Source organism: Callorhinus ursinus, unplaced genomic scaffold, assembly GCF_003265705.2.
Source record: "Callorhinus ursinus isolate GAN/ISIS: 27379988/994484 unplaced genomic scaffold, GSC_fseal_2.0 scaffold46, whole genome shotgun sequence".
In the NCBI taxonomy this organism is placed as follows: domain Eukaryota; kingdom Metazoa; phylum Chordata; class Mammalia; order Carnivora; family Otariidae; genus Callorhinus; species Callorhinus ursinus.
The window spans coordinates 7,205,879-7,228,696 of NW_027397108.1; the positions used below are offsets into that span (position 1 = coordinate 7,205,879).

At 59.1% G+C, this 22,818-nt stretch overlaps 1 protein-coding gene and 1 long non-coding RNA gene across 5 annotated transcripts in view; one reads left to right on the forward strand and one right to left on the reverse strand.

Moving 5' to 3' along the window:
* The first annotated feature begins 5,229 nt into the window (after positions 1–5,229).
* The window catches only part of OSGIN1 (oxidative stress induced growth inhibitor 1), a 31,415-nt gene continuing 13,826 nt past the window's right edge, over positions 5,230–22,818 (forward strand). The window contains exon 1 of the mRNA XM_073882336.1: positions 5,230–5,345. The gene's annotated coding sequence lies outside the window, so the exon portion shown is untranslated. The remainder of the gene's footprint in view (positions 5,346–22,818) is intronic.
* On the reverse strand, positions 15,179–19,394 carry LOC141370812 (uncharacterized). Of its 4 annotated transcripts, none has more exons than XR_012375207.1 (3): positions 19,291–19,394; positions 16,557–16,697; positions 15,179–15,845 (listed from the first exon to the last, which is right to left on the reverse strand). It is a non-coding gene; the product is annotated as an uncharacterized lncRNA (long non-coding RNA). The 4 variants fall into 4 exon arrangements; XR_012375204.1 differs by lacking the exon at positions 19,291–19,394 and adding an exon at positions 18,427–18,781; XR_012375206.1 differs by lacking the exon at positions 19,291–19,394 and adding an exon at positions 18,415–18,781.

The window sequence follows — 22,818 nt, forward strand, 5'->3', positions numbered from 1 at the left end:
CCCCCCCCCCCCCCCCCCCCCCCCCCCCCCCCCCCCCCGCCTTTCTCGCTCAGGACTGCACAGCTCTGCCCTCCCTTGGGCTTGGGGGCAGGGTTAACGCTCCAGCGGGGGGGCGGGGGGGGTCTGCTTTCTGCTTTCTGTACGTGGCTTAAAAGGTAGGAAGGGGGACTCTCCTAACATTTTTGCAAAGATCAGCTTTTCCTGGGCTTTGTTTTAAATCAAGTGTAAGGTGTGTTTAAAATTTAAATGGAGCGAACATCTCTCTGATTTTTAATTGGATTCTAAAGCCCTCATTGGAATATGAGGTCCTTTTGGATCTATTCTTAGAACAGACAGCTGCCAGGTGATTTCTACCCACCACAGACAGTTTCTGCATTCTTTGCAATTTAGCTGAGTTGATAGAGGGGACCCTGTGGCTCTTTCTTGCCCTTGTTTTTTTTGTCTTTTTCCAAATGGCATTTGCATTTCTCACCTAGCTAATTTCCTGTCATCCAGAAAAGGAGGAAGAAAGAGCCTTTATCTGTGCTCTGGGCTTGTAGTTCTCCTCACCTCCCCACCATGAGGCCTGAGGGTGTTTCTGATTTACTGCTGAGGAAACTGAGCTCTGGGAGGACTGAGCAGCCGGTGAGGGAGAAGCTGGGACTGCCAGGGCGACCGCTCGAGCAGAGCCTCAGAGAGGAGGCGCCCAGCCACTTGGCAGAAGGGCAGCTGGGCAGGCGAGGCCAGGAAGGACAGGGCATGTCGGGCGGGTCGCAGAGGTTCTGGCAAGGGGGCGGGGTCCTGGGCAGGGCTCTCCCGAGGTGGAAAGCCAGTGTCTTGTTAGCCATCTCTCCCAGCTGCTAACCAACAGGCCAGGCCTGGTGCTCTAGCCTGGGGGGACCCCGAGGGGCTGGGCGAATTAGAAGCAGAGCCCTGAGCCAGGTTTGCCAACACTGTTGCCAAACTCGGATTAAACCGCCACAAGAGAAACCAATAACTCAGGAGACGGACATTTATGTCAGGTGCCGGCAGCGGGGTTTGGGCTCAAGCCTTAACAACTCACTTCTCCACCCACAAGACAGACATCTAGGGTTTTACAGAGAGGTTTGGGGGGGTGGTGGTACGTGCAGAACAGGCAGGATGGCGAGGTCATGGGTGAGGGCAGTGTGTGTTCAGCATGGTCAGGGGCAGGGGAGGGGGCACGTGGGGTGTGGTCTTCTAGGCGTTCTGTTGCTATCAGGGCTTTTTTGGCCTGGCGATTGGAATGGGCTAAGACAACCTCCCTCTCAGAAGTGTCTGGGTTTGGACAGTCACTTCTTTGCCCCCCCCCCCCGACCAATGACGCACGTGTGTGGGTGGCTACACGAGCGTGTGTCTCCCCCTAGATAGAAGCTCCCTGAGGGCAGGGGTCCTGCTTGGTTTTGCCAGCAGCTTGGCACAGCTCCTGCCATGGGCTGGGCTGCAGGTCCCCCGGGGCTCCCAGGGCCCCCTCCAGTGCAGCCCCCTGCAAAGGGACACTCCTCAGCCTGCTCTGCTCCTGGCCCAAAGCCCCACATCTCCATATAGGCAGGGTCTTTCTGGCCGGGCTTGGCCCTCAGCCCTGGCTCTCCCCCAAGGAGTCCTGCCCCAGGGCGCTGTGTGACACGGGGACCCAGCCCTCCTTCCCACTGGGACCCACGGGAGCTGCTTCCTCCAAATCCAGTTCCTGCCCAGGAGCCATAATCCCAGCCGCCCTTGGTGAGTGCCGTTCCCTGCAGGGGTGACCTGGGCCTTGGCTTGCAGTGAAGACCGGAGACCCCGGGGCAGCCTTTAAGGGAGCACGACTGTCCCCGTCTGAAAGCTGAAGATGCCGAGGAGGGCAGAGGGTGAGGGGCCAGCTCGGGAGCTCCTGCTCTTCCTGCGCCGCTGTGCCCCCTGAGACTTCTCTTTAAACACAGGGAAATTAAAAGGACACTTCTCTTCCATAGTCCCACCTCTCCCGGGCCAGACGGTGTCCCCAGATCCTGTCACCTGGCTGTGAAGGCAGGACTGCACTCAGTGCCGATGGCTCAGCGGGCCCTCCTGGGGCTGCGTGAGCGGTTGGACAAGAGGAGCAGATGAGGAGCCCAGCACCGTGCCTGCCGCACAGCAAGCTCCTCAGAGATGTGGCGGCTCCCTTGGATGGGGACAGGCCAGGACTGGAGAGGCAAGGAGCCGCAAATCCCTGTTCTGCCTCGGGCCACTGTCACTGGAGGTCGGAGCCGCCTTCCGGCGCTAAAAATGCTTCTGCGTCTGGAAATCTGTGAATCTTGGGCACCGTCCACCCTGTGTGCCACTAGATGGCGATGCTGCCTCTTCCTTTCCGGGGACTCGGGCGCTCAATCTCAGCTCTTAAGCAGTGACCCAGGTATTAGACCTGCACCCAGATCCCACACAGCAAGCCCCCTTTCTCTCACAAGGCCTGAGGAACGACACTCGGGGCCGCTGCGTGACCTGGGGCTGTCCAAGCCTGCTGCCCTCTCAGTTTTCCCAAGGTGGTCCCACCGCAGGCTCCTTGGGTCCCGATGCAGAATCAAGGTCATTGACAGGGGAGGAAGAGTGGGGTCCTTTGTCCCAGGGGATCCCCTCTCCAGTCCCTTAGGTGAGTCTCCACTTGGGCCAACTGAGGACATGACTTTTGGTTCAGGCATGGAGCCCAGATCACAAATCCTGCTAAATTTAGGAGCCGTGGCCCCAAACTGCGGTCATTTGGTGACCATCGTGACTTTTTATATCATTACCATAAATAAAAACTCAGTATTTCCTGTCCACAAGTAGAAGTGCAGAGCACAAATAATACGATAAAAAAAAAAAAAAAAACAGTATTTTTAAATCCAGTTAGACATGGCTGTCTTCCCTCTCCCTCCCTCCCCTCCCAAGAAAGAGGTGAGTAAATGCCAGGGAGGATTCCAGGTAGACTAGGCACCAAGCAGACACTCAAAGGCCCCCAAAGACTTTTGGAAGAACAAGAACTGGGAAAGGATTCAGTGAGGTCCTTGCTCTGTCCAAGAGCCAGCAGATTAGCGCCCATCTCACACTTTGGGAAATGCTTCGAGGGATTATGTCTCCAGACACACAAAGTGAACTCCTTCGGGCTCGTCGAAGGCAGGTTCTCCAGATGTGTTCTTGAGAGCCTCGCGATAGGGACAGGACCAGAAGGAGAGCCACGGGCAGGAAGGACTCGGAACCAGGCATCCTGGCCAGAGGAAGTGCCCTCGGTGGACAGGAGCTGGGCAGCTCCCCGGTGCAACCTGGTGACCCCTGAGCACAGTGATGTTGTGGGGACTGTCCAGGCTCTCTGCACCTTTCGGAGCTCCACAAATTCTTCATTAAACTTCTTAAAATTCAGATTTATAAATTCTTAACTGCCACAAAACCAGCCTATCCATAAATGTGATGTATCAAATCTTAGCGCATTGGAGCCACCGACCTGTCCGCCTGTGGGACGGGGGACTCTTGGTCTTGTTGAGCCCTGAACAGACCCAAGCTGGCCCCAAATCTGCTCAGTTGAAGCACACACTGGGAGAATGGTCTAAAACTAGTCCTTTGCAGCCTTTTATCTGCATGACTCAGCTCTCCCTTGGTACTGTGCAGCCACAGAAACGGGCAGGCTTGTCGAAACAAGCACCGGACATCCCAAACCCTTCGTTCCCAGTATGTGTGATCCTCACATCAGACTCACCGCTAAACCTGAAGATTTTAGCCCAAGACCTTGGGATCATGCAGCCAGCCCCCTCTAGGGAAACAGCTGATGGCTGATCTTCTAGAGGGGGGTGTGAAGTACCAGGAACAGCCCCGGGCAGGGGGGCACCTTGGAGGGCCTCCCGGATGGCTAGCATGCCAGCAGCCAACATGCGGCACCTCCGTCCCTCCAAACTCAACTCACCTCCTGCACTGGCACCAGCCGAGACCAGAGAAACCGTCCACATCTCTTGCTTCATGTCCTTGCATCAGAAAGCCCCGTGAGGGCCAGTGGGCTGTGTGCTGCCCCATCCGACAGGGACGCTGCTGGAGAGCAGAGGGAGGGCTGGGTCCTGACAGATTAGGTGAAGGGGGGAGACACATTCTCTTCATTGTCAGGTCCTTCCCTTCTGGCAGCGGAAATCCTGGAGATTCTTGCAGGACTAAGTACAGCTTCCCACGGTGCTGGTGTGGTTTACGAGGGACACGCGCATCCGGGCGTCGTGCGTGGGCCTCCCCGACATGACTGTGTTCAGGCATCATTGTTACATTTCTGACCTCCGCACACAAGCCATCCATAGCTTTACACAGGTGTCGTCTTCCATTTTTGTCATTTCCGGGGACTGCTGGTGACCACAGAGGCTGGGACATGCTTTATTTGGACCCAGATATGGGTCCCCATCCAGACGTCATCCCTTCTGAGCTGGGCGACCATTACTGAATGTACACTGAGTAAATGCATCCATTTTAATTTATAAAACAGATGTAAGCTAGTAAACGAATTCTTTCATTTTGAAATTTTTCATATTGGCGCTCCAAATGAGATTTTATGTGTGTGTGTGTATTAAACTCCTCCGTGGCTGCAGGGGGAAAACGTTTGGAAATGTTGGACGAGATGATTCGTGGGCCCTTCCGAATGGCAATGGCGAGCCCGGACCCTGGGCAGCCTCCTCCCTCTGCTGCTCGCCTGGTGGTGATGCCTCCGGGTCCTGCTGGTTTCAGTGCCTTCATTTGGGATTAGCAGTGGCTCACTTCCCTTTCTGCCGCTCCGTCCAGAAGATTCCAGTAAGTAGAGAAGGCCATCTGCCCCGTCCCAGGCCTGGGGGGCCATCTGTCCGAGATGCCCAGGATGCCCACAGACCTGGTGTCCTGGGTCTGCTCCCATACCGCACATGGGGAGACCGAGTCTTCCGGAGACTCAGACCCTGGCTCCAAGCTGCACCTGGAGCAGGTGCACGGGTCGTGGTGCTGGGCTGAACACGGAGGCGCCTGGCCCCAGACCGGAGCTCGGAAGCATGCAAGTGCAGGGCCTCTCACCCAGCCCCCTCCTGCCTGGGGCTCACCTTGGCAAGATATGCCCATTTTCGAGGTGTCCCCCCCGCCCCGGAGGCTGCGGATGCTCCAGTGGAGTCACTGCAGAGGGAGGAGCTGGGTCAGGCCAGGCCCCCGGGGCAGCACCGCTCTGAGGCTTCCCCTCCTGACCCCCCAGCCAGCACAGCTCAGGACTCTGTGATGCGACAAACAGGACAGCCTGACCTCTCCGGTTGCTACATTCAAGTCAGGGGAGGGGGTGTCCCCTGAAGGAGGACCAGCTGCACCGTGCCTGCTCCTCCCCAGCCAGCACTGGTCAACGGTCACCCTGCAGCACCCAGCCTGTTTGTCACCAGGTAAGAAGGGGGCCCTCGGCAAGGAGGGGCAGGGCCTTCTCCGGGGAAGCCATGGGGTCTGGTGTGGGGGCCTCGCTTGGCCAGAGAGGAGGAGACTCCAGAGAAGGGGCAGCTAGGCCCTCTGGCCCTCCAGTCGTGGAGCAAGCATGTGGGCTGGGCGAACCCCGGCATCGCACCTGCCGTTGTACCATCCTGGGGCAGTGCCGGGACCCCTGAGCCTCAGTCTCCCCAGCAGTAAAATGGGCTAACTCGTCCCACCCGCACAGAGCTCTTTCGTGGGCGGCCCCAGCACATACCCGCACATATGTGCAGAAGCTGCTCAGAACAGGACATTGACCTTTGTCGCCAGGCCCCATCAAAGCTAGACTCAGGGGCTCTCCTCAGGGCGCCCACCCCTCCTGACTCCCAGCACCGCGCCCTCCTCAGGGAGAGGCCCTCATCGACCCCCCTCCACCTGCCACAGTGGGGCCAGGGAGAGAACACGGCCAGGGGAAGGTCAGCCCTCAGGCCTTTGTCCTTCCGGATCTTTGGCCTCTCAACTTGGCTCTGTGTCAGGCAGACCAAGACAGGCCTTTGGTTTCCTGACTCAGAGGCTCTGAAATCAGGCCGGAGCCTCACATATGGTGAGCACGTCCCCCCAGGAGACCGTGTGCTTCACTGCGTGAGCGTCAAGCCCTGCGGAGGGACCACAGATCGGGCAAGGACACTCAAGGCCCCGATTCCTGCCTCCCCACCCACCCCACAGCCAGGGATGCTGTGGCCTCACTGGGCTCCTGACTATTCTCGAAGGTTCACGCCTGACTTTGGCTTACACTTTTCCACTAGCCGGGGTTTGTCTGTCCAGCTAACCCCATTCGAGACTCAGCCAGGGTACTGGCCCCACTTCCTGCCCGGAAAGGCAGGCTGCAGTCTGACCCCAGATCTCTCCCATCCTTCCTCCACAGCTCCTGGCTGCCCACGAGAGTCAGCTTTGAGAACGCTGAACCCCAGTGCAAACCCGAGTCCCAGGCCAGGGTCCCGCCCGCCCATGTCATCCAGTTCCACCCCAGAGAACACACAGCTGGGCTGGGCAGCGTCCAGCCCTCGGTTAGCCCTGGGCTCTGCCGGTTCCCTCAGCCCTACTCTACCCCCTCGGCCCTCAACTTGGTCAGGAGCCCCTTTTATGCCTTTTAGCTGCTCAGCCAAGATTGGGCTCTTCTGGTTTCTGACCCTGGCCTTGCCATTTACTGAAGGGGGGGGGTGATCTTGGGAAGATCATGTGCCTCAGCTTCCTCGTCTATAAAATCCTATAATGGCAGCTCCCTGGTGGGGAAGCGGAGGTGCCTTGTGATGTAATACGGGTGACATGCTGAGCTTCCTGGCAGGGTGAGTGGTCTGTAAATGGTGCCGCCCTTCATGACCCTGGCCTCGGGCGTTCTCCTACCCTCCGTTCTGGGGAGCAGCATGGCTCCGCGTCACTCCGCTCACACGGGGGCCCCTCACCCGCGATTGGGAGAACATGGCTCCTCCTGGGCAGATGAGGCCGAGCAGAGCCAGGCCGCGCCTCACACCTGCGCCCCGTGTCCCCTGACTTCTGGCAGCTCCGTCCTGGGTGGACACAAGCTGAGGAGGTGCTCTCGGGGGCCCAGGCGCTGCCTGCCACGCCCCCAGAACCACCTTCCCTGCCTCCCCAACTCCCAGGCCAGGGAGTGGGTGTGCCGCCGGCGCGCGGGAGCCTGAAGCTCAGGAGGAAACGTGGTCCTGGACAAAATTGCCTTTTGGTCAGATGTTCACGTGCCTGTGGTCCCTTCTGTGCGAGTGGCCGGGGCTGTGGTACCGCGTAACCGCGAGCGGGGGCTTAGAGCAACAGAAATCTATATTCTCCCAGTTCTGCAGGCCAGAACCTAAGATCACGGTATGGGCAGGACCAGCGGTTCTAGGAGAGGCTCCTCCTGCCTCTCCCAGCTCTCGGGGCCCCAGGCATCCCTGGCCTGTGGCCAAGTCCTCCTGTCTCTGCCTCCGTGGTCCCATGGCTTCCCTGTGTCTGTCAAGTCTCCTCTCCTATAAGGACACTGTCTTTGGATTTAGGGTCCGTGCTCAATCCGTGAGGATCTAATCTCTAGATCCTTAATTGATTATATCTGCAAAGATCCTTTTTCCAAATACGGTCACACGTACAGGTTCCTGGGGTTAAGACGTGGGCGTGTCTTGGGGGAGCCCCCACTCCCGTCTCCTCTCTGTCCGAGATGCGATGGGGTCTCAACACTGCCTCGGAGAGAGTGTGGGGTTTGCACTGTAACAGTTCCCGTGGACTAGCTCGCGATCTCCACCAGCAGGTGCCTGCTGCCCCCTCCGGCCATTCTCCGAGCCACTTGCTGGCAGATGGGAGGTGGTGGGAGGGGGGCTGGCCGAGCGGACATCCAGGTATCTGTGGCAGATAGAGAGCACCCAGGCCTACCCCTCGGTTACAGATGAGAAACCTGGGGCCGGCTGTGCTTTGAAGCTCCTCTGCTCTTGCCCTCTTCCTCGGACTCCTTCTGACCATCACAGCAGCCTTCCGGCCTTCTCTGTTCCGTAATCCCCACGGGAGCCATCCCTGCGCCATGAGCCCTCTGCCTCCCCACTCCCAGACTGCCCTCTCCGCTCGCTGCACCCTGAGCCCCTCTGGCTTCGGCCTTCCCTGCCCCCACCCCTGCAGTCAATCTCCCTGTCGCCCAGCTCCTCTGGCTGATGCCTTCGGCCTTTCCTCCCCCCCTTGCAGAAAACCTCCTGATGATAGACAGGGCTCGAGGCTTCTGTGCCCACTCCACCCGCCACCGCACCCATCCTCAGTTTCGCATTTGCCCTTTGCTGGCTCACCGTCCCCTCCTCGGATCTCCGAGCCCCACCAGGAACAGGCAGCATGGTCTGTCCCCCGTGCTCCTGACCACGCAGAGCACCAGCCCCACACTGGCTGAATGAATAGAATGTGACCCACCCCAATTCTGTGCCCAGAAAGTGGCTCCCACGCTGGTGTTCTCCTTGGCCCCCACCAGAAGGAAAGCCACATGCCTCCTCCCGGGGCGCCAGGGGCTTGAAGTCACCCGGTAGGCGCTGACCTCTCTGACACTGTGTCTCTAGTGACAGAAAGGTCAGTCCCAGAGGAAGGAGCCCAGGAGAGTGCTGCCCTGGTGATCTCTTGCTTAAGGAGCACCCATAGGCTCAACTTATCTAATCATGTTTATTGAGCACCTGCAATGTGCCAGGCCCTCCAGGAGGCTCGAGATCCACCAGGGAACAGAAGAGAAAACACCCTGCCCTAAGGAAACTTGCATCCCAGTGTGGGGTCCAGACAAACAAATGAACAAGTAAGTGTGTAGTACATGAAGTGGTGGTGAGGGCAGATAGAGAAACACAGCTGGATAAGGAGGGTGGGAGTTACTCTTTCATACACCGAGAAGACATTTGAGCAGAGACGTGAATGAATTGAGGGAACAAGTCACGTAGACATCTGAAGGAAGAGCATTCTCGGCCCAGGGAATAGCAAGTGCAAATGCCCTGCGGAGGGAGTGTGCCGAAAGCAGCGAGGAGCCCAGAAGGGCAGGGAGGTGGGAGAGGAGGTCAGACGGGTGAGGAGGGCAGGTCACAGAGGACTGGTTTGGACCCCTGGCTAGAGGGAAGTCATCAGAGGGCTAGGGACACCATCTGGCTTTGGGTGGTGTGGTCATCCCAGCAGTCGGGTGGAGGATGGGCTATGGTCAGAGCAAGACCAGTGCCACATGCCCTGTGCGGTTGGGAGGCTGTGCGGCAGTCTGGGGCAGAGACTTGGCAGCTGCGGACGTTGTGCAAGGTGGTCAAACTCCAGATGGTCTTGCAGGTAGCGTTGGTAGGGTTTGCTGATGACTTGGGTGTGAACCAAGGAGGAGTCAGCCTTGACTCTGAGCAGTTGGAGGGAAGGAAGGACAGTTCTGGGGAGCAGTTCTGGGCCCCACAGGGAGCTGAGGCTGGGCTGCACCTCCCCTCTGCCAGTTGCTGCCTGCCCCTTCCGGCCCCCGCCAGAGCCCGAGGATCACGCAGAGGGACACTCCGCTCCTCCCCACCTGGCAGGAGGCAGCAGGCCTGCCGGGGCGCATGCAGCCTGCAGGGGTGGGCAGGCCTGCCAAATCCTCTTTCCAGGGATGTGGTCACAGTGGTAGAGACACAGAAGCTCCCAATCAGGGGCCTGGACAGGATCCAGAACCCCTGGGCCTCTGCCAGCCGCAGACTCTTCCAAATCAGGGTGTGTGCGCAGGGAGAGGTGGGAGGGAGCAGTCAGAATGGAAAAGACCCAGAACCCGAAGCCGGTTGACCTGGTTTCTAGGCCTGGCCCTGTCTCCTGGGCTCCTCCATTGAGGAGGAGAGTGGGGAGGTTGGCAGCAAGGATTTCAGCAGAGCTTACCACATGCCAGGCTCTGTTCTCTCTACTGAGAGAACAATCCTGGGTGATGGTTGCTATTTTTATCCCTGTTTTACCCATGAAGAAACTGAGGCCCAGAGCTGGTAAGTCACTTGCCCCAGGTCACTCTGTTGGGAAGTGGCCCCTGAGGCGTGTTGCTCACCACGCTGCCTCTCAAAGCCCCATGAGGCCGGCCTCCGCCCACAAACATCCCCCGTTCCCCAGCCCCAGTCCCACTGCTGTCCTCACACCAAGCCTTCCAGCCCCAGGGCCTTTGCCTGTGCTGTTCTCTGCCTGGAGTGCTCTTCCTGTGGCTGGCTCTCCATGCACTCTTCAGGTCTCAGTGGAAATGTCACTTCTTCAGAGACATTCCCTGACCACCCACCTTTCCCCAAAATCCAGACCTCATCTTGCTCCTCCGCTGACACCTCAGCCATTCAGTAAAGCCTCCCAGGCTCGGAGTACAATGGTGAGCACAGAGAGCAAGGTCCTCCCTGCGCCCTCACCTCAGAGACAGAGCCCTACCACCAGCTTTCACAGAGGAACCCACAGGGTCATCCTGACCCCTCACCCCTCTCCCGCCTTTTAAATACACGTGAACTCCTTGAAATGCGCCTCAAGCTAGCCAGTCCCCCCACATGACCCCGGGAGCCACTGGTCTGGTTGAAAGAATTAGCCCTCCCTCAGCCTCCCCCTGCCAACACCTGCCGCCTGTCCTCAGGGAGCCTCCCCTGGACCGAGCGCCGTGCAGGGCAGTGGAGAAACCAGAGTGGCTTCAAGCACAAGCCCTAAATGGAAAGGGCTGAGGGCAGGTGTGACCCGTGGAGCCACTGCTCCAAGGAGTGCCTTCTGCCTCTTGGTCTGTGGCAGGAATTCTCCAGAGAGAACAGGCCTAGTGTAAGCCCCAATCTGGAACCTTCTTGCCATATGGGTTCCTCTTTACTGGACATTTTCCGATTTTCTGTTAAGACGTGGGGCTCAGAACCAAATATCTTTGATCAGTGCCCAAACAGGAACTTCACCTCCACCTTCTGTGGACGATGCCCCTAGTAATGTGACCCCAGATTGCAACACAGAAGGGCCATCCTCTTGCCCCTCCTGCAGATGCCAGCTCTAGAACAGTGGTTCTCAACTCTGGCTACCCATGGGGAGTACCTGGGGGGTTCTTCAAACTCCCGGTGCCTGGGCCACACCCCACACCAGTTCAGTCAACATCTCTGGAGTGGTTGGTGTCCCGGGCCTTCCGGTCCTCCGAGCCCCGACCCTTGTACTTGACTCACTGAGTCCCTGGTCTCCAGGCCTCAGGGGTGCCAGTAGGTCTTTAGACAACTATCTAATCCAGGGTTCCCGAAGTATGTTCCAGGGAACACTAGTTCTGCAAAATGTCCCATTAAGAAAGAGTGTGTGGTCAGTGAGTTTGAGAAATGCTGCTCTAAAGCCACCCCCCAAGATGAGGTCATCAGAGGAGTCACGGGGGAAGGCAAAAACACCTGAAATCAAGCTTCCTGTAGAACTAACCGGAAGGGCTGTTCTAGCAGAGCATTTGGACCCCTGTCCAGCCGTCAGTCAATCCACAAATACCCCAGCATGACCTGAGCCAGGCCCTGGAGCACAGCTCAGCTCCCAGCTTGCTCTCTTGCTCAGGTGGGCACTGAGCTGAGTGGAGTTAGGATGGGGTGGGGGGCACGGGCTGGAAACCCTGGGACCAGGGAGAAGTCACCACTGCAGGGTCCTTCTTGGAGCCTCAGGTGTCTTGCCCCCATGGAGCCAAGCAGAGGCCTGGAAGGGCCCTGGAGGGGTGCCTCCGCCCTGCTCAGCTGGCAGGGGGGGCCCTAGCTTGAGTTCTGGGGGCCCAGGTGTTGGGGAGGCCTCTGTGAAACTCCACAAGCATTTGCTTATGTATGTGTGAATTTTACCTACGTGCCGACCAGGCGTACTCCATGGAAATTGTCCGGCCCTCCAAGTGCAAACGGGTGTAGAGGGCGCAGTCGGTCCTCAGCCACCCAGGCCCCCACCTCCCGACCTGGGAGAGAGCCACCCCGTCCCCCTCGCGCCTCCCCCCCCACCCCCGCTCCATGCTCTTCCTTCTTCCTTTCCCCTGTCTTGCACAGATGGGGGCAGACTCCACCGCCTCCTGATACCCTGTTTTCATTCGCCATCACAGGGCACCTTTCATGTCGCTCCATAAAGAATGGCTGCAAAATACTCCATTATAAGAATGTGCCAGAACCTATTTCACGAGTCTCTTAACGACTGGCACTTGGGTTGCGTCCCGTTTTCGGCTCTTCTCAACAATGCTGTAATGAATAACTCTAGACAGACATCATTTCGGATGGGTGCAAGTCTGTCTCTAAGACAAATACCTCACAAGGGATGGCTGGGTCCACAGCCGTGTGCACTGTTATCCTGACAGACGGGGCAATTCCAGCTTCCACGCCCGCCCGCGATGCCCCGGGGATGCTGTCCTTTTCTAAAGAGGGCCTTTCTGCCCTAGAAAAGCTCACCAGGCCCCCAGGGGTTTCTGGTTTCTGGTCTCGGAATCATTTCTTCCAATGACATCTTGTGCAGAAGGTTGAGAAGTAAAAGAAAGAAGGGGCGGGTCGGCTGGCGTGCGAGCAGGGGCGGGCATCTGCTCCGTTGTCTGCCACTCACAGGACGCCCTTTGGGGGAGCCAGGCAGGGAACAAGAAGCACTGGGGCACCCTGGGGATGGCAAAGCAGGAAGCCGGTTCTGCTCCAGGGACAAGGGGAGTGTCACTGGAGCCGAGGGAGACCGAGGGAGACCGGGGAGAGGAATCAGGGGGCTGACGCCGGCCGCAGAGGCTTCTCCAGGCGGCCACGGCCGACGAGGTGTCCCCCGGCCAGCGCTGCGCCCAGACCCGCGTGTGCCCTCCTACTTGCAAGAGCTGATTGTGACCTTTTCGGGAATTTTGTGTGCCAGTTGTGAAACACCCCCATGTTTAAAAATTACATGAATCATATCCAAAACAAAGATAATCCATCCTCAGAACTCTTCACTTCCTGATGATTTTGCTGCCTTTTGCCACGCGCCGTGGTCATGATGTCATCTACATCCGAGGTGATCCTCCCGCACGCCTCTCCCCGACTCTGCGTGCGGGGTCACCACAGTAGCTTGAAATTGACGGTGGGCAGCACTGCTAATTAGGGTTTTCCACCGTGCCCCCGAGGCTGGCTGTTCAAGTTAGCCAGCACTCCACCACGCTCACTCCTCTGCCCTCTGCGCTCTGCCCTCTGCCCTCCTGCCCTGGTCTTTCCTCGATGGAACCCAAACAGAAGCCGGCCGGTCAGGGCACCAGGCTCCTGGGGCTCAGAGCAGGACAGGGAAGGTAGAGAACAGATGTGAGAGAAGCCAATGGAAAAGATTTGGCATGCCAGGCCTCTACTGACAGGGTGACAAAAGACACCTTGGGATCCCCGGCTCCCTCCGTGTGGGAAGGACATTTGGGCAGGGTCTCGACTCCCATCAGCGCTGAGCCAGGCAGCCAGCTGGGAACTGGCCAGTCCGCGGGGGAGGCTCGGGCTGGTGCTCTGATTATGGATCAGAGGACGTCAGACCCGCGTAGCAGAACCCTTCCACGTTCTTTAGAATGACTATGGCATCATCGTACTCAAAGCGGTGTTCCCATCCTGCCTGATTCATTGCCAGCACACTCAAGGGTCGGGAGTCAGGGCTCCTCACACCCAAGCTGCACCAGAACCCCTGGGGGGTCTTTGGGAGTACAGGCTGCCAGGCCCCCGCCCCCGACATTCTGCCCCAGCAAGTGGGCATTGCGATAGAAGAAATGCATAATTTGGTCTTTCCCCCTGGCTCCTGGCCAGAGCTCCTCCAACCTTTGTAGTTTTCTGACTGATAAATGTGCTTGGAGCATCTCTTATTGCCATAGTTGATCTTTGACCCCATTTCCGACACAGATGCCCTGGTGAGGTCTTTCCTGGGTGATGAGAATGCCTTTGGTCCCAGTGAGGTGACCCTGGGTGGCTCCCGTACAGCAGCCCCACCCTCCCCAACCTCCTGGACAGGGCGGGGCGGAGACCGAGCTCACGGTCCATCCTGCCTGTGTGCTGAAGTGTCCCTCAAAGTCCCTAAGGTGTGCGGTTTGGAAGGCTTCCAGGTTGTGAGCACATCCACGTGCCAGGGGGGTGGACACACCCAGCTCCACAGGGACAGAAGCTCCTGTGCTCGGGACCCTCCCGGGCCTCACCCTCTGTGTCTCTCCGTCTGGCTGCTCCCCTGTGTCCAAGACCACAGCCTTTGTAACGAACCAGTAGTCGTACATACACTGTTCTCTGGGGTTCTGGGAGCTGCTCTAGAAAACTAGGGAGCCTGAGGAAGGGGTCGTGGGAACCTGTGATTGTAGCCAAGTCAGAGCGTGGGTCAGGGCATCTGTGGGGCTGAGCCCTTAACCAGAGCGGTCTGGGCCAGCTCCAGCTGGTGTCGGAACGGATCGAACTGTGGGACACCCAGCTGGCGGATGAGACTCGGTGGGTGCAGGAAACACCCACACATCGGGTGTCAGAAGCACGGGGGTGGGGGTTTGAAGTAAAGGAAAGAAACAGTTTTCCTAGACAGTGAGTCTGGGATGGGGTCTGAGACCTTCCTGAGCTCCCAGGTGCTGAAGCGTGAGAACGCACTTACTGCCCAGAGGGGGCCGACCTCTAAGGCTCCTACCCCACGAACATAAAGTGTCTCTCTCGCTGTGTTGTCGTGCCAAGCCCAGACGTGTGGCCAGGTGGATCAGGGGGACACACGTGGGCCAGGGTTTGCCTTGATCAAAAGGCCAGGTGGCTGCTGAGAGGGGACCCAGCAAGGCCCAGGGGACAGGGAGGAGGAGTCCGGAACAAGCCAAGGAAGGCAGAGACCAGAGAGAACATTCTGTGTGATTCCTTTTACAGCAAGTTCAAGAACAGGCAACACTAACCTATGGGGAGAAAAATCGGAGGCAAAGCTGGGCGTGTTGCATGCGTTGGCCTCAGTGGCAGTCCCACGGGCGTCCGTGCCTACGAAACTCCATCGAGCTGCACACATAAGCTCTGTGTGCTTTATCAGAAGGCGGTCACACCTGCCTGTGTGTCCACCCAGCCTTGGCCTCGCTGATTCAGCTATTTCGTGTTTACAGCAGCCTCCTGCCTGCGAGATCCTAGCTGGGAAAAGAAGCCGCCATCCCCACCACAAGGCAAACTCGGGGTGCTCAGGAGAGCCTGAGCAAAGGTGGCTTACAGGAGGCGGGAGATCGTGGGGTCAGAGATGCTGGCCAGGGCCTGGGGGACGTCAGCGGGTCACCAAGACGCTCTAGTGAGATTTGAGAGGCCCCGGAGGCTGTCCCCAGGAGGGCAGCGGGCGGACGTGTGCTCCTGGCAGAAAGGACGGTTCATCTGGGAGGACAGAAGTGACCTGTGTTTGGGGAACTGTGAGCCTTCAGGCGGTTGGGGAGACAAGCAGGGCTACTGGGGGAGGGCCCTTTTCCCCTAAGGGCAGAGGCCGCCTGCAAAGCGCTGTGGGCCACCGGGTGTTGGCGCTGGTGGGGGCCAGCAGAAGCCCAGACCAGGTGGGCCCAGCCTCTGGAAAGCCACGTGTGGTTTCTAATAACCTTGCATACTTGCCCTCCCTGTGACCCGGCAGTTCTACTTTACTCCAAATAAACGAAAGCAGATGTCCCCACAACGGCTTGCCTGGGAACCGTCACAGTACAAAGCTGGAAACGGCCACATGCCCAGGAAATGGATAAGCCAGCTGTGGTGTTTGCAGACAGTGGAACTGTGCTCAGGAATAAAAAGGAGGGAACCGCAGGCCCACACATCAGTGCGAGTGAATCCCAGGGCCACACGGGGGAGCAAAAATCCAGACACACGAGAGGACATTCTGTGAGACTCCACTGATGTCAAGATCAAGAGCAGGCAACGGGGTTGACAGAGAGGGCCCCGGGGAGGCGTCGGGGGGCTGGGCATGGTTCATGTCTTGACCCGGCTGGTGGTTATGTAGAAAGCACGTCTGCAGACCTCAGTACGCACTGCACCGTGTGGACGTTATACGTACATATGTATATGAAATACCGATGCTGCCCCGGTGGGGGCAGAGCTGCAGGGGGCCTGGGGTAAGGGACAGATAGAGGGAGGTGGGTGAGGGCCTAATGTACCCCATTGCTCTGGACCTTTGGAAAGGAGGAGAGACCACACCCACATGCCCTCTGACCTTTCCCCCCACGGCAAGCCCCTCCACTGGCACTTTGACCTCTCTGCCCCTCACATCCACACAGCACACGCACACCACACGTACACACACTCACACGTGAGTGCACACACACACACAGCATCCTGGAATCCGGTGGGTCCCAAAAGGAGCTTCTTCCTGAGGAACAGGAAGTGGCTATAACCCTGACGTGGCTATAACCTTGACGCTTTCCTGAGACAGCGGCCACAGCCCCTGACCCATGCTTGCCCTCATCCTCCCCACCACCTTTCCACACTGCAAGCCTGATCCTGTCACCCTCCTCTGGGGTCTTCCCTTTGCTCTCGGTGGGGCTGGGGGGCGGCGGGGACCAAATTCCTTCCTTGGCCACCAAGCCTACATGATCTGGGTCCCGTGAGCCTCTGCCGCCCTCACGCAGGCACATTCAGTTTCTCCAAAGTCTCCTTCCAACCTCAGGGCCTTTGCACCTGCTGTTGCCCTCACCTGCACGGCTTCTCTCCCTAGTCACTACTTACCCAACCCTCGGTTCCCAGCCCAGTTGTCCGTCCCGGGGCAGCTTTTCCTGACCCTGCCAGAGAGGTCAGTTTGTGATAGCGCACCTCTGCACTTACCTCCCCTCTGGGTAAGAAGATCTTGGTCTTTCTCCCTCATCATATGTCCACTTCTTAGCACAGCGCCCAGCAATAAATTCCTGCTGACTGAGTCACTGAAGGGCGGGGGAGCTTTGGGCTCCCTCCCTGGAGGTCACAGACCTGTGGAGGGGAAAACAGCACTTGGCAGATTTCCAAGGCTGTTCCTGCCGGGTGACCCCGGAGGAACCACTTCCCGGAGGTTCATCAACTGGGAGAGGGGGCGCTGGGCTCGTGGGACAGCACCCTCTGGGCACAGACATCCTCGCGCCCAGGATTCTGTGCCTGACCATTCTCGGCCCTCAGTGGACCACGGATCTCGGGGGGGCGGGGGTACAGGCACAGTCCTGGCTGGTGACACAGCAGCGGGCACCCTGATCAAATGGACGGTGGAGGTCAGGGGTTCCAGAGGAGGAAGAAGGCCACAGCGGCCTGGACTCAGGTCCACAGTCCTCGACAGCCAGAGGTGGACAGGCCCATCCTTGCACGGACTTGTGAAGGGAGTGGGGCCAGGCCCGGCCTGATGGCATTTTTAGCCTCCATGCCCTGAATTCCGCCCTTCAAGCAGCATCGCCTTGAGTGCAGGAATTGTCCGGAGGTGAGGCCAGCTGGGCCGCCCAGCTCGCGCAGTAGACATCTGGGCAAATCTCCCCGAGCCCAAACAGCCAGGTCACTCCTCCACCTCCACCCGGGCCCCAAACACGCAGCGCCTCTGGGGCCCTACCCAGACCTGACTGTGCCCGTTGGCAGCACCCCAGCGCCGCAGGGGGCAGGCAGCCGGGTGGTGAGGTGGCGGGCTGCCTGCCATGCTGGGGAGAAGTCAGTCCAAGGGGCCCGGGGCCTGTCGGGTCCCGCTGGATGCAGCCCCGTGAGCAAGGCGGGGCTCCTGTCTCCTCAGAGAGGTGCCTCTGTCCCAGCCCCATCCTTCCCCACACTGGTCCCAGTGCCTGCATCCCACTGTGGCACCGCCCCCCGCCTCCAATGGGCAGATAAGGAGCAATCCTGGCGTCCCCCTGTCCAGGCTGCTGGTGGTGGTGGTGCTGAAGCTGGTGGTGGTGGTGAAGGCAATGAACATGGTGGTGATGAGGACCCCCTGCCGGAAGCCAGCGGTGGTTCCTTTCGGTCTCAGCTCAGGGTGGTATCCCTTCCTCAGAAACCACAAGCACTCACCAAGAAGCTGTGTGTTGTGCTCGGGAAGGAACCGGGCACCGGGGACACAGGCCGCCAGGCTCGGCCCCTCGCCGCCCCTCGGTCTGCTCGTCTGAGAACGTGGCTAATGGGAGTTACTGCCTCAATCGCCGGCCCAGGGGCCGGCTAGCACAGACTCGGTGGTAGCTCCTATGATCCTCATGTGGGTCCCAGCCTCCTGCTCTCCGCCGGTAGTCCCCTCCCCTTCCCTCCCGCTCCATTCCCTCCCGTCCCCCTCCCTCCCCATCACCGTCACCTTGGCCCGGAGCCTGGCAGACCTCTAAGCTGCTTTGCAAGATCCTCATTGGGTCTGCCTGAGGTCCGGGGGGCTCCAGAGTCACAACCAAAGGGGGGACGTCACCGGCCCCGTGAAGATGCATCCTCTGAGCACTGCTGGGCTCTACCTCAGAGCCCGACAGCATCCCCCCAGGGTGGGGGTGGGGGTGGGGGGCGGTGCACGCGTCTGAACAAGCCATGGGGACGGGCCGGCTCCATCCTGGCCTCCTTTTTCTCTCTGGGAGCTCCTCTGAGCACCCACACTTACATCCCAGCCAGGACCCCTTGGTCCCCACACCCCAACCTTCTGTGCCCAGCTGGAGAGGTCCACGGGTGCCCCGGGTAGCGCGACAGCACTTGACCACCCCCTCCCTACCTCTCTCCTTACCAGGCTTCTCAGCCTAGCTAATGCCCCGCCACCAGGAAAATGTTCTTGGCACCCCCGTGTCCTTGCTCACGGCCACTGGGCGCTGCATGCACGTTGGTAGCCAGCACACAGTACGGGCCAAAGGGGAGCCCCTGGAGGTGGTCCAGCAGGGGAGGGCAGCCTCTCCTGTGCCATTTGTTAGCTTCTAGGAGACCCTGCAGGCATGTGGGGCCTCAGTGGGAAAGGACAGGGCTCTGGAATCCTGCCTCTGTGTTGGCCCTGGAGCCCTGAAGCCCTCTCCGTAGGACTTCCGTGCTGGGCACGAACGCTGTTCAGGGAGGAATTGTGCAGAATGCTCTTGGGGCTTTCTCTCCTCCTGTCCCTGGGAAAGGTCTAGTCACCTGACACTAAGTTAAATCACTGAGGCCCTGACCCCACCTGCCCGAGAAGGCAAGGCCCCGAGGGTTGGTAAAGCCTGATAACACTGGCAAACATGACATTTTTTAGCAGTGTGTGAGCCAAAGGAAACAAAGACAGTGATGCCCCCGCTCCCCGGGGACCAAGGGGCAACAGCCACAGCCTCCAGGGAGAAAACAGCCCGGCAGCCACGGCTGCTTCTGGCCCCTGGGTCCCAGACAATACACCTGGGCTCGGATGGGCCACACCCCCGCTAGAAGGGCCTGGAAGCCTGGCAGAGGGGCTGGCCAACCCAGAGTCTGCAGAGCTTCCTGAAGCTGCAAGCCCACCTCTCGGGGTGGCCGAGGGGGCGGGGGCTCCCAGTCCCCCGGCAGGACCCTCAGAGGCAGGGACAAGCAAGGGGGGACCCAGTTCTCTGAAGGATGAGGCGCGTGCTAAAGCTCCAGCCCCAGGCCGCAGGTTACTTACGGATTCCGAGCCCGTGAGGAGAAAGGAGCAGCACCCTAAGGGCCGAGCGTGGGTTCCCCAAGAGCAGTGGAGTCACATGGCTGTCCCTTCTGGGCCTGGCTCCCTCTGTAGGCACAGACAGATGGAATTTCTCGTCCTTTCCTTCAGCCATTCAAAAACCCGAGGGAATCACCAGGAAGCCTCTTGAGAATGGAGGCTGCGGGTTCCCCGATCTCGTGGGGCCCGGGTGGGGCCTGAGCCTCTGCATTTCTACTAAGTCCCCAGGTGCTGCTAGTGCTGGTCTGGGGACCACATTCTCAGAACCCCTGCCCTCGAGGAAGTTTCGGGGGTGGGGATGGGGCGGGGGCTGGGTGGCTGGAAAACGCGCAGGCCCGGAGCCACGTGAATGGCCGCCCAGAATGAGAATGTCCGAATGGGGGTACACGGAGGTGAGGGGTGGCCACCACCCCCTGAGAAGCCACAGCAAGCCGGGCCAAGAGCTACCTGGGGGCCAGGTATTATATGGATAAGGAGACTGAGGCTCAGAGAAGTGAAGTAACCCACCCAAAGACACATAGCTTCTAAGCTCCAGAGCTGATGTACGACCCAGGGTCCCTTGACTCCACACTGTTCACTCACCCCCCTCTGCCAATCAGAACCACGTCTACCGGAGGAAGGGTCTCTACTGGTGTGCCGCAGGGCTCTGCCTTCAACCTTGGCCGATTCACAGTTGGTCTAAGATTTAAATATATCAAAGGCATGCCAGTCCTCCCATATGATAGGAAACCTAGGATATAAAGGGGGCTTCATTCATGCTCAGAAATGTTTTAGGAGTCTATCAGGAAAGTCTGAAAGCCACGAGATTCATTAATTTGTTTAGTCAGTATTATCTGAGCTAGCACTGTGTCCCAGGCCCTGCGCTAGACGCCTGCAGTACATCAGTGAACAGAAGAAAACACAGAAAGTCCTTGTCTCAAGTAGTTTTTACTTAGGCTGATTACTGCTGTTTATGACACGAAGGCAATGGAAATGAAAGCCATCTGAGACTCCCTGGCCTCGAGCATCGGCCTCGCTTCCTCTCCTTGCCCAGTCCCGGTCGGTTCCAGCCCTGGGCTCCTGCGGTGGGTGGGCGCCACCCCAGTTTCCAGGCTGCCCCTCCTGCTGCTATCATCGCGAGCTTCCTTCCACATCGCCTCTGGCTCCCGACCTGCTCCTTCCAAAGGCTGCAGAGTATTTCTCTCTGGGCCTCGGCCACCACTCGCTGACCCGCGGTCAGCAGCGGCCACGGAGGTCAGTCACAGCCTCTGCTGGTAATATCGGCACCCTTGGGGGGAGAAGGGTTCCCCCAGTTTCGCGGAGCTGTTTCCCACGTGGGGGTTGCCCCGGGACTGGACTGGCTCGCGGGATGGCGGTGCAGACGCATGAGACGAAATGCCAAGGGGGAGGAGGTCAAGTCCTCCACTGAGGTCAAAAGTCAGTGGCATAGAACCGAGTTGGGGAAACCGAGTCATGGTAAATGAGCAAGGGGACATCGAGGTTCGTCCAGTGGTCGAGTCGGTGGTGCTTTGGGGCTCCGGCGAGACCCCCACCGGGGTCACCAGCTAGTCCCTGCCATCCTGGTGGTCCGGCTCCTCTGAAGATGTGTTTCCCTTGTAGACCTCATGACTCTTGCGGCAACTGCACACGGAATGTGGCTTACAAAGGTCAGGCAGCGGGCTGGGAGGGGCGCTCGCGTGCTGGGCCCTCCACGGGCCAGGTGGTTTCAGTCTGTGTTGATTCAGCTCATCTCCCAACAGCCGCAAAGACAGAGGCTTCCAGCCGCGCTGCACAAGCAAATTGCTGGTAAAACTCCCCGGGGCCAGCCGCACCCCCGCCCAGCCAGATCAGAATCTCTGGGACGGGGGGCCTCAGTGTTAGGGTAGCTTTAAATTCTCACCAGGCGATTCCCATGAGCGGCGGGGATGAGAAGGCTCTCGGCCATCTGCCGCGCGCGCGCACGCACACACAAGGCAAGGGAAGCTCAGAGGGGTTCAGGCACGTGCCCTAAGTCACACAGCTGAAGGTGATGGAGCAGAGTCCCTGTTGGTCTGACTCCTGGGCCGGGCCCCCATCCACCCTGAGTGTAGGGCAGGCACGTTCACTCCTGCCATAACTTTCCCCCTAGTTTTTAAGGAGAGGAGGAATGAATCAGGAAGCAGAGAGTGTGCCTGCAGGATGGGGCTGAGCCCCCCACCAGACTCGCCCTTTGTGCAGACTCTCCTCTGGGGGCTGACCCCACACTCTGCTTGTGGCTCCTGACCTCCCCGGTCTCTCCATGGGCCGGGGGGGGGGTTGGGGGTGGGCAGGCCTCCTCCAGCTTTGACCTCATTTCCCACAGGGCTCTGTGGCGACTCCCTGGGTCATGAACCCAGGCTGGGCCAGGCCCTGGCAGCTCACACCCCTGTCCTGGGGCGGTCTGCCACCAGACACTCTTACATCTCAGTGGCCTCCACCACTTCATGGGGAAGAGTGGCCTTGGGCAAGTCCCCCCGGTTTCTTCATCTGTCAACTCAACTTGTTATTGAAAATATTTGCCCACCCCCTCTGGTTGTGGAGAGTCGAGGAGATAAGGTGGTGACAAAGTTTTGTAAATGGCGAAAGCAAATATTAGCTCTGGTTTCATGTGCCGGAAGAGCCTGGTCTCGTCGAGCCAGGGCACCTGGTCACAGTCCCACTGTACTGCTGGCCGTGATTTGGGGCCACGTTTACCAGGGCCTCAGCTTCCTCACCTGTTGAATGGGAGAATAGTAGCCCCGTGCAGCCATTCCTCACCGGACTAGCGTACAGACCAAACGCACCAATCCCCAAAACGCCTTTCAGCGTGGGCACCTCAGACCAAGGGCGACTATGGTGGTAGGCAGGCCTTTCTGGAGAGTTCTTGAGGCCGGGCGTGCCTTTTTGCTCCAGGCAGGAGGGAGACTTTGTCCCTTCGCTAGTTCACTGCCTTTTCCCAGGAAGTGTCCAGACTCGGCAGTCCCAGCCCTGAGTTCAAGCCCCAGTTCTCTCGCTCATGCTGTGTGACCTCCGGCCCAAGACTGGCCTCGCTGAGCCTCAGCCGTGTGTAAAGAATATTCCGTTTACAGCCTGGAGGTGCCCAGCAAGTGACAATGCTATGGGAACGGCCACCAGGAGGAAGGGAGGAGGAGGGGGCCAGGAGCAGCCCCTGGGAATAGTCCTAGGATTTTGTAGGGAGCGAGAAATGGTAGTTTCCATATATGGGGGCCCAGGGGGTCCTTTCACCTGAGGCTACCCTATCCTCCGTCCACTGGTTCCCCAGCTGCCAAGCACCTGCAGGGAGCTTGGGGGAGGCTGGGGGGTGGGGTCGGGGCTGCTGTGTCTGAGCTCCTCCTTAATGCTGGGCCCCTCCGCAGCGGCACCACCTTGCAAGTCCGGCGCCCTGGTGGGGAAACTGAGGCTCAGAAGGGCAGCACCCCTCCCAGGGCACACTGCCCAGCTGTTTGCAATGAATGGTCCAGATGCCCAACCGGTGTGGTTTCCCAGGGACTTCCA